The sequence below is a fragment of the Montipora capricornis genome, chromosome 6, assembly GCF_036669925.1.
Source record: "Montipora capricornis isolate CH-2021 chromosome 6, ASM3666992v2, whole genome shotgun sequence".
Taxonomy (NCBI): Eukaryota; Metazoa; Cnidaria; class Anthozoa; order Scleractinia; family Acroporidae; genus Montipora; species Montipora capricornis.
The window spans coordinates 41,409,793-41,418,618 of NC_090888.1; positions in this window are offsets into that span (position 1 = coordinate 41,409,793).

Genomic DNA, 8,826 nt, shown 5'->3' on the forward strand with positions numbered 1-8,826 from the left:
AACTAAAGTGTCGGCCATTTGAGATGGCAAACGTTTAAGCTTTAGTTTAGGATTGCCAACACGAAATAAAGTCGCCCTAATCAATCTTTTCTGATAAGGAGATCGGCAGATCTAACGATACGCAGTACGCACTCGACACACACTCCCCACGGGGTGTCTACAAAATGAAGACCTAAGACCTAAGACCCAAAAACGAAGACTAGTTTTTTTTGCAAGCCTATGAAACCAGAGACAGTCAAACCAGTTGAATGCCTTGCCTCAGGCACCAAATGATGCGAAATTAGTGGGGTCTTCGTTTTGTAGATAAGGCCGCCTCGAACTACAAAACGAAGACCCTCGCTTAAATGCCTTGTTCGTTACAAGCTGACACGAAATCAATGGGGTCTTCGTTTTGTAGATAAGGCTGGCTCGAACTACAAAACAAAGACCCTCGCTTTTAATTTCACTGCCTTAAAACCATCAATTTGAACAAACAATATTTTGCATTCATGAGTAACTGAAAGAAAATAAAACAGCCAGCAACTGAAAATCGCATGTATCTTTGAATGAATTCGGCGTTCTTTGTCACACAGGGTTTCACTCCGTATGCTTCCAGCCAACCCCGCGGTAATTCTCCTCTGTAAAACTTAACTAAAGAAAGAAATTGCTGCAGAAGATATCTTCTCAACTCCGAGCGCATTCCACTGAATCTTGCTGAAGTAATACAGCCTCACTTCGCAAAAGGACACAATGCTGAAACGCCTTTTGAATTTCACACGCATTGAAAAATTATTTTGAAATATTCAACAAAGTATTACAGATGGCGTAAATACGTTTTGTTTGCGAATGAATGTACTCCTTATTTTCGTTGATTTTATTGCATTTCACTGCGCTGTTCATTCAAGTCTTGCTCTTAGCGATATTTGTTGTCGATCGACTAACTTTACTGACCATCGATTTCTGTTGGCAAAACCAATGTCTTTCAAATTGAAAATAGTCCTGTTTTACGTTTTAATCACAGTAAAATATTTGTTGATGCAGCGAGAAGTGAAAGTAATTTTGAAATGTCTGAAATGAAGTATGAAGCGGAAGCGAGTGCACTGTTGACTCAAATTTCACTTGGAAGCACGCGTTATTTGAAATTTTGTCAAACAGTTCACTGTTGACATAGCCATTGTCTTGCGCTGAAATTAACAATAAAATTTAAACAATGAAAAGAAAATGGGCCAACTCATACATACTAATTATCTTTGATGAATACGAGTTTTTGATGCGCGTGTTACAAACGCAGATGCCTGTGCGCAATTTTCATATGATCGTTTCACACACGTTTTTTGGGATGCTTATTTCTGGTCTGCACTCTATAGGGAGGAACATGTTAATTTTTCATCTCAATGTGGCCTGAAATTCTTTATGATTATACAGCATGAGCTGTGGAAAACACAAGCTGATCCCAATTGGCTGAACCTGAATCCAGGTAAGATAGACACATTTAACGTCTGACGACTTTAACAAGCCATGTGCGTAGGCTAAATCTAGTTCCTCGTCCATCGCCAGAAAATGCTAATTCCTAGAATGATTTCTGTCACAATAAAATATTTGCATCTGTCCTTCTAGGCGACGTCAAGACATAAATTTGAGAAGCTGCAATTCCACCACGTTTATTTGCTCATATATTCGTGTGTTAACGTTTATTTGGTGCCAAGTTTGCTCGTGCCCAGTGTCTTCCGATAATAGAACCTAATCTTAGTTTTAGAGAAATCTTGTTTTTGTCCGTTAGTTTGTCTACTTTTATACCAGACGGCTTTAACGTCTCAGACGTCAAATGTGTCTTGACGACTTTAATGTCTCTAGCATAAAAAGGGCCATTGTCCTCTTTCGGTGACACAAATGTTTGGCCTTTAGTGGCTCGTAAACTTTATGAGCTGAATGAGTACAGTGAAAGTCTCAAAAGAGCCTCCAATAACTTCAACGGGACAAGGAACAAAATAAATCAATTGTGTTGTTCTTAAGGACTTGCCTTTCTCTTGAGGTATTTTGTCTGACCATGCAGTCTGTCGCCTTCAGTCCATATGCCTCTAAAGAGCATGGGAATTTTGCGCTAATTAATGTAACACAAAATTTTCCCATGGTAGAAAAAGGAACATATCACAAACACAGGCAATTTTTAATTACTGTTTTAAACGTTTTCATAAGTATTTTTGAGAGAATTCAGTGGTAGTTTTTAGGGAAAAGACTTTAATGCAGGCAAAGTTGTTATCTAAAAACATCAAACAGATCACACTACGGGTGGATTCTTCAGATCAAATTTTTGTATGAGTTTCACCGTTTGGGCGTTTTTTTTAAGGGAAAGGACAAAAAGGTATTTTTCACGAGCGTTTTTTGGTACAAAAATGGTGCACAACAGTTATCGTACTTGACTTTGTCACTGAACCGTCTTATTCTTGCCATTTTACGGAAAGATTTACATGAAAAGCTACTTTACGGCAATTGTAAGCACCTTTCCTACAGCTGAAATACTGTTGACAGTCATCGACTAATTTAGCCGGCCTGGTTTTTTTTAATCACCTGTTTTAACTAAATGGACCTGTAGTACTCCTTATAGTAGGATATATGCAAATGATACAGTGATGACTGGTATCTCCTTGTTAGAGCTGAAATCCTTCTGAGAGATGACACACGTCCGCGCGTATGTTGTCATGGCAAATAAACCCTTTTAGGATCCTCCATTTTTTGATGAATCCATATCATTCAAGATCACAACTCTTTTTTCAGATTCTCCTTAAAAACGCACCCCGCTAGAAAACCTATTGTTTATACAGATGAGCAAATGAAAATTGTCAACGACACTTGTCAAGTATAAATTGTTATCACAAAGTGAAGGTTTATGGAATAGAATTGTTTCCTGTTTGTGAATGCCACTGCATTTTTCCTACCCCGACAAACAATTCTCACGTTTTGAAATCCCACCATGTGGAATATCCTGTTTGTTCTATGCCACCTCTCCACAACGGCAACGGCCACTTAATTGCGTCCCAACTGCCAGAGTAACCTCTCGACAACGGCCAGTAAATCTTGGACAGTGTAAAAGAAGTCAACTTTTTTATTGTAAAAGGTCGTGTTGACTAGAGGAACAAAGTCAGAAATAAGCTACTCCAAGTTATGGTTGTGGAAGACGAAGCTGATGCAAGATGATGAACTTGTTTTTACCTCAATTTATTTTGTTAACATTTTTCTGAACACTAATTTTTGGTTTGTTTTATTCATATGTATTTTGATTGTGTTACATATTTCTATGCTACAATAAGCATCATCTTAAAATAAAAATACCTTTCCTGCCAGAACAGTCCTCACAACAGCCACTTTCCCCTGTCCCTAACAGGGCCTGCGCAGTATGGCTTGGAGTCTGGACTGAAAGGGGAATACACAAGCATGGGCTAACTAGGGTCTGGGAACATGCTCCCCCGGAAACCTTTGATTTCTATTCCTCCGAAATTACGATAATTGCAAGTTTTAGAGCTAAAAGAGCGATTCTTTCACAACATAGAAACTGACAAACATTTACATGTATTACATGACCTGATGTTTACACTCACTATTGTAGACTGAAATCCCCTCCACAGTGCCCTCCACTGCGGATAATACTGGCCGGTATTAACTTTTAAACAAGTGAGGAATCCAACAAGCTTACGTCAACCACTTCATCTCAGGGAAGTAAACAATGTATCAATCACAATGGAAATAAACAAAACAATATATCCTCGACGAAAAAAACTAAGGTGGTGGCTACTGTATAACACATTCTTTAAAGGTTCGGAAATTTGTCTTGTGTTTGTTACAATCGCTAGCATTGTCAAATACAAAGTCTGTACGTTTTTTTTACTAAATCACACAGCCAAGTTTTCGGTCTTTGTTTTCCTGAGAGGTCCGCTCGCCGAAAACAAAAACAGTTGGAGGTCATAAACCTGCAGTAAAGCATTGCATTACAAAAGAAACATTTATTAATGTTCATTGCCGCGTTACTGTTACTCACTTTTGGTGATATCTAGATGTAAAAAGCGCAATTTTTCCATTAAACATTACTATTATTATTATTATTATTATTATTATTATTATTATAATATTTTCTTATCACTCTCTGCCTGCTAGTTAAATGCATGTCTAATTAGCTAATGATAATTATGACTTTTTTTCCTTTATGAACTTGTGAAATTTCTCCTTTCTTCTTCTTTTTTATTTTCATTATCATTTTCATTTTTTCACTTCGCAAACGTTGGGGGCTCTCCTGCGCAGTCCCTGCCCAAGATGGCCATTATGGAGAGGTTCAGCTATTTACAGTGCCCCTCGAAGGTAAGTGAACAACGCAGACGCAAAATAAACGCACGCAATATGCATCTATGCGTTTTTTTTGACGCGTCTACAATTGCGTATCGTATACGCGTTTGTGCCTTTGTTATTCATAACCGTAATTTTGCTTTTCCTGTTATTGTTTACGAAGACAAAAGAATAAATTGCGTGACTGCCAACAAGTCGAAAATTTAGGTATGCATGTATGTCGCTTTGATTACTAATCAATTTCGAACCGCAAATGCCGCCTATGAAAACATCCACAAGGCATTATTTCGAAGTTTAATACCCTTTAAATGCAACAAAGGTCTCGAAAGATGAGCAAAATTAAATTAGCAAATTATGCCCCGAAAAACTGAAGCCATGATTTTTGTCAGTGTTGCCGTGATGCAGTTACAGTCATTTCACAATAACCTTTTACCAACACGTGCAAAAAAAGTCTCATTTTTCCAAGCAGAAAAATCAAATAAATGCGATCGGCATATCATAGGAAGTTTTTTTAATGTTTTCTTTGAGCTGAGAGCATTTCACCGTTTGAATCAGCGAATTATGCCCCGAATCACATCACAATGGCCTAGCTCTCGCCGGTGCATGCCCAAATTTAACCCAATACTTTTCTTTACAGAAAAACCAAATAAATGTGATCAGCGCATCCATTGAGCCTTTGGAGAAAAATTTCGCGTCTGAAGTGAAAGCATTGTACCCATTGATCCCAACAGAGCTGAAGATGTGGATATTACATGAATTAAAACCGTATTTGTCACGTGTCAGCAACCGTTTTTGACTTCACTGTCGCGCTGAAAATCCACGCCAAAAAATCATTCTTTGCTGCCTTATTTACAACAAAACAACTCAAGCTGCAAAATTCTCAGCCTTACAATGAATTTCTGTACAGAACTGCTAATGATGAGCCCTTTGCTAAAGAGTTGTGTTTTTAAATGTAACGAGTAACAGACGCACCTGCACCGGCCTTGGACACGAAAGTTGTTTGTTTTTTTTCAGCTGTCGGTGAGTGTCACACTTTACTTAAGTATTCACATATCCAAAACGACAGAAGGAGTTAAATACTCGATTTTAAATGATCAATGGCTGTACAAAACTGCTAATGATGATCCCTTTGCTTACGAGTAATGTTTTTTAGTTTACGACAAAACGGATGCACCGGTACGAAGTTTGTTTTGATATTATCGCTCTCAATGCTTTCATGTAAATTAAAAAGGTTCTTGTCTGCCGTTTGTTGATAGGTTTATATTTCTCCAAAAGTAAGCTTGGTCTTTTTTTTTGGGGGGCTTTAAAACAAATATCTAGCCAGAAGCACATATGGTGAGATTTTTTGCACTTTTAGTGACGCACCGACCAGCGAACACGCAATTTATTTTCACATTCACCACACCGGAAACGATTGAGAAAAAACAAAGACAAGGCAACAAAAGAAAGACAAAAGGAGAGCTCATAAATACTAATGAGACTTTTTGCGTATGTGTTGACGCGCATCCACGTTTTTTTTACGTGTTTATGCGTTTTTGCGTATATTTTGGTTTGCTTATCTCCGAGCTGCACTGTATTTTTTTTATCAAGAGTGTAAAGTCCGTGATCTGGTCTCTTGAAGCGATTTTGTTTCCTGGATGCATTCTTACTCAAATCTAGTGGAATGTTCGAGAGAATTTAAAGCACCAATTATTTAATGCTTCATTACTTTCCTTACATCCAGCATTAACACTCTAGAAACAGCCTCTTTCGTGACACTGATGTACTGGAAGCTTCTTTTTGGCAAAACATACGTGGTGTGACATCCCATACAATGATTCCAGAATGCATTTACTTAAGCACGTTGATCTGACGTCTTGAACACCTTAACACGTATAATGCTTTCTGTAATGACAGTATAGATCATTCCAGCATTTTCCGACTAAAACACCAAAACTTTGTAACGTGGATGAAACAACATTTTATATACGCAGTACAAGTGAGCTGCATGTATACTGCAGTATATGTAACATTTCGTGTACACTAGACGCATATTGCACTTTTTGAAAAAAAACTGATCTCTTTACTCACTTTGGCACAGAAATGCAACAAACAGTGCGTCTGGTGAAAAGAGTTTGCACACCCAGAGAGATGTGTTCCCAAAGACTCTTACCTTGCGGTTGGATTTTGACAAAACGCTCAAGACTCCTGAAGTCTCTTCGTACAGTGTAGGACTCCTGCTTTTGTGCGAAGCTGAAAACACACCATCTGGGTATATACTTTGCAAGCAACAACCACATTTATAGTTTTCCAAAATGACGAGACTGTTGGCACCAGGGGACCAAATGAAGTCATATCTCTGTTGGACCATTTACTTGTTGAACTTGAGAATACATTTGTAAGCTCGGAAAACATGGTCACCTAATTATTTGGTGTGCTGATGCCCCTGGGCAGTTCAAGGAATGCTTCTTATTCTTCTACCTCAACTTTATAGTATGACGTGGGCAGTTCCTGAGGCCAGACTTGAAATTCCTGTTAGAAGGTCACACTTCCTCTGTCTGTGATATACGCTTTGGAACTATACAAAATGTTTTCCAGATGCACGAAATTATTGACATTCCAAGAAAATGGGCAACTGTCTTAGAACACGAGGGGCTATCGAACGTGATAGTTAACCGGGTTAGGCTGGATATGATAAAAGACTATAAGTCGTTCCTCCGATTGGGTTTCGTCAGTCCAAAGTAGGACTTGGAGAGGGAAATATTTGAAGTTAAACACATCACCTGGCTTAATTACGGCGAAACAGTCAACGATAACGGAGATCTTCAATTGGTACATCATCCAGACAATGTCTTTGTTCGATTTGAAATGGATTCTAGACAGTTTTCGAGGAAAATTTTCTTCCTAAAGAGAAAACAATGCATGGAGCTTAGGCCAGAGCTTCTCACTACTGTGAGACGAGAAAGAAGGGCAATCCGTGAGGATGTTAAACGATCTTGTGTTAAACTAGCCCAGAAGTACTTATCCAAACATGCTCTTCGATTTTATGAATCCTTGCCAAGTTCGACAAGTGAAGAAAAAGAAGGCGGTGAACTACCATAAAGACATATTAATAGGTTTTTTTTGCGCTTGTTATCACTTTAAATGTAGGTTTCTTTAGGTCTATGTATACTGTGTAAATAAAGTTAAACTATGATGAAACAACTTTATCGTTACTTTCTTTGTGTTCTCGGCGATTTGAATGCACCATTTTCGATAACTTTACAGCCCATGCTTAACGGGTCAACTAACTGCTCGGGAAATCTAACAACCGAGAGAAACCAAGAATTTAGAGCTGAAAAAATACTTAACATTTTCTTTCGATTTCAGTGGGTATCAAGATCTCTCATCTACATGTAAACGTCAAAGACAATTTTCAAAAATGCTAGACGTATTTAAATACCGTACCGGTAGATGGACAGTCAGCAAAAACGGTTAATTACAGTTTATTTAATGTAAATGATTTTTGAAGGTTCCGTTGTACTTTCGCACGGTGATCGTCCTTGAAGATCAAAGCTACTCAACTAAGCGTCAGTTTCTAGGATTTCAAAGATTTCAAAATCTTGATACGAGATTTGGCCTTGCAACTGAAGAATCCCCATATTTAGTTATTTTCCTTTAATGCAATCTTAAAAATGCACAAGGTGTAGAAAAAGTTGAAATTTAATTAGGTAATGATCATCAATGGTCGATTGAAACATGTCTTGCAAACTTTTAATTTTTTTACGAATTAACTAATAGTCAATAAGTAGCTACATTTATAGGGATTTGTAGCATGGTCAGCCCGGCCCATGTGGGTTAATTGGAAAACTGAGATCGCAACTCCAATTTCTTGAATTGGAAACGTTACTCTTACCATCCTCCTTTTGTACAGTGTAACCTCACTCTATGAACACCTGCTTAATTAATCCGTTTTCCGAGATGACAAACTCTTAAACATCGTGAACTGCTTGCTAATTACCCTGTTGAAATAATGACAGACTTGTATTTGTTAATTCAATGTTGTCACACAAAAAAAAATCAGTCTGTGTTTCTTCGGGTGTTTGACTATGCTACACAGTCAGTTCTATCTATATTTCTTTTCTTTAATTACTACTACTGCGGTTTCATCTGATCACACAGACCCTTGGGATTGTAAAAAGAATAGTGAAAAGCATTAGTTTTATTCTAAATGCTTACGGTACAAAACATGTTGAAATAGAACAGGGTGTGAACAGAAAAATTCACCCACAAAGAAAACACGCATGTTATAACAAAACTTTGCTTTGAAATATGTCCAATGTTTAATTTTGGGCCGGGCTCACAATTTGACCGATTAAACACATGTCCGTGACGTTTTTCTCTGAGAGCTTGCGTGTGTATTACCGAGTTCCACTGTATTCATTTGAAAAACAGCCATCCCGAGCCTGACAATTGATGCTATTTAAATAATACACGAGGAAAACAGATGTCATATTTCAAAACAGTTGTTTTACTTTTGTCACACTATCCATC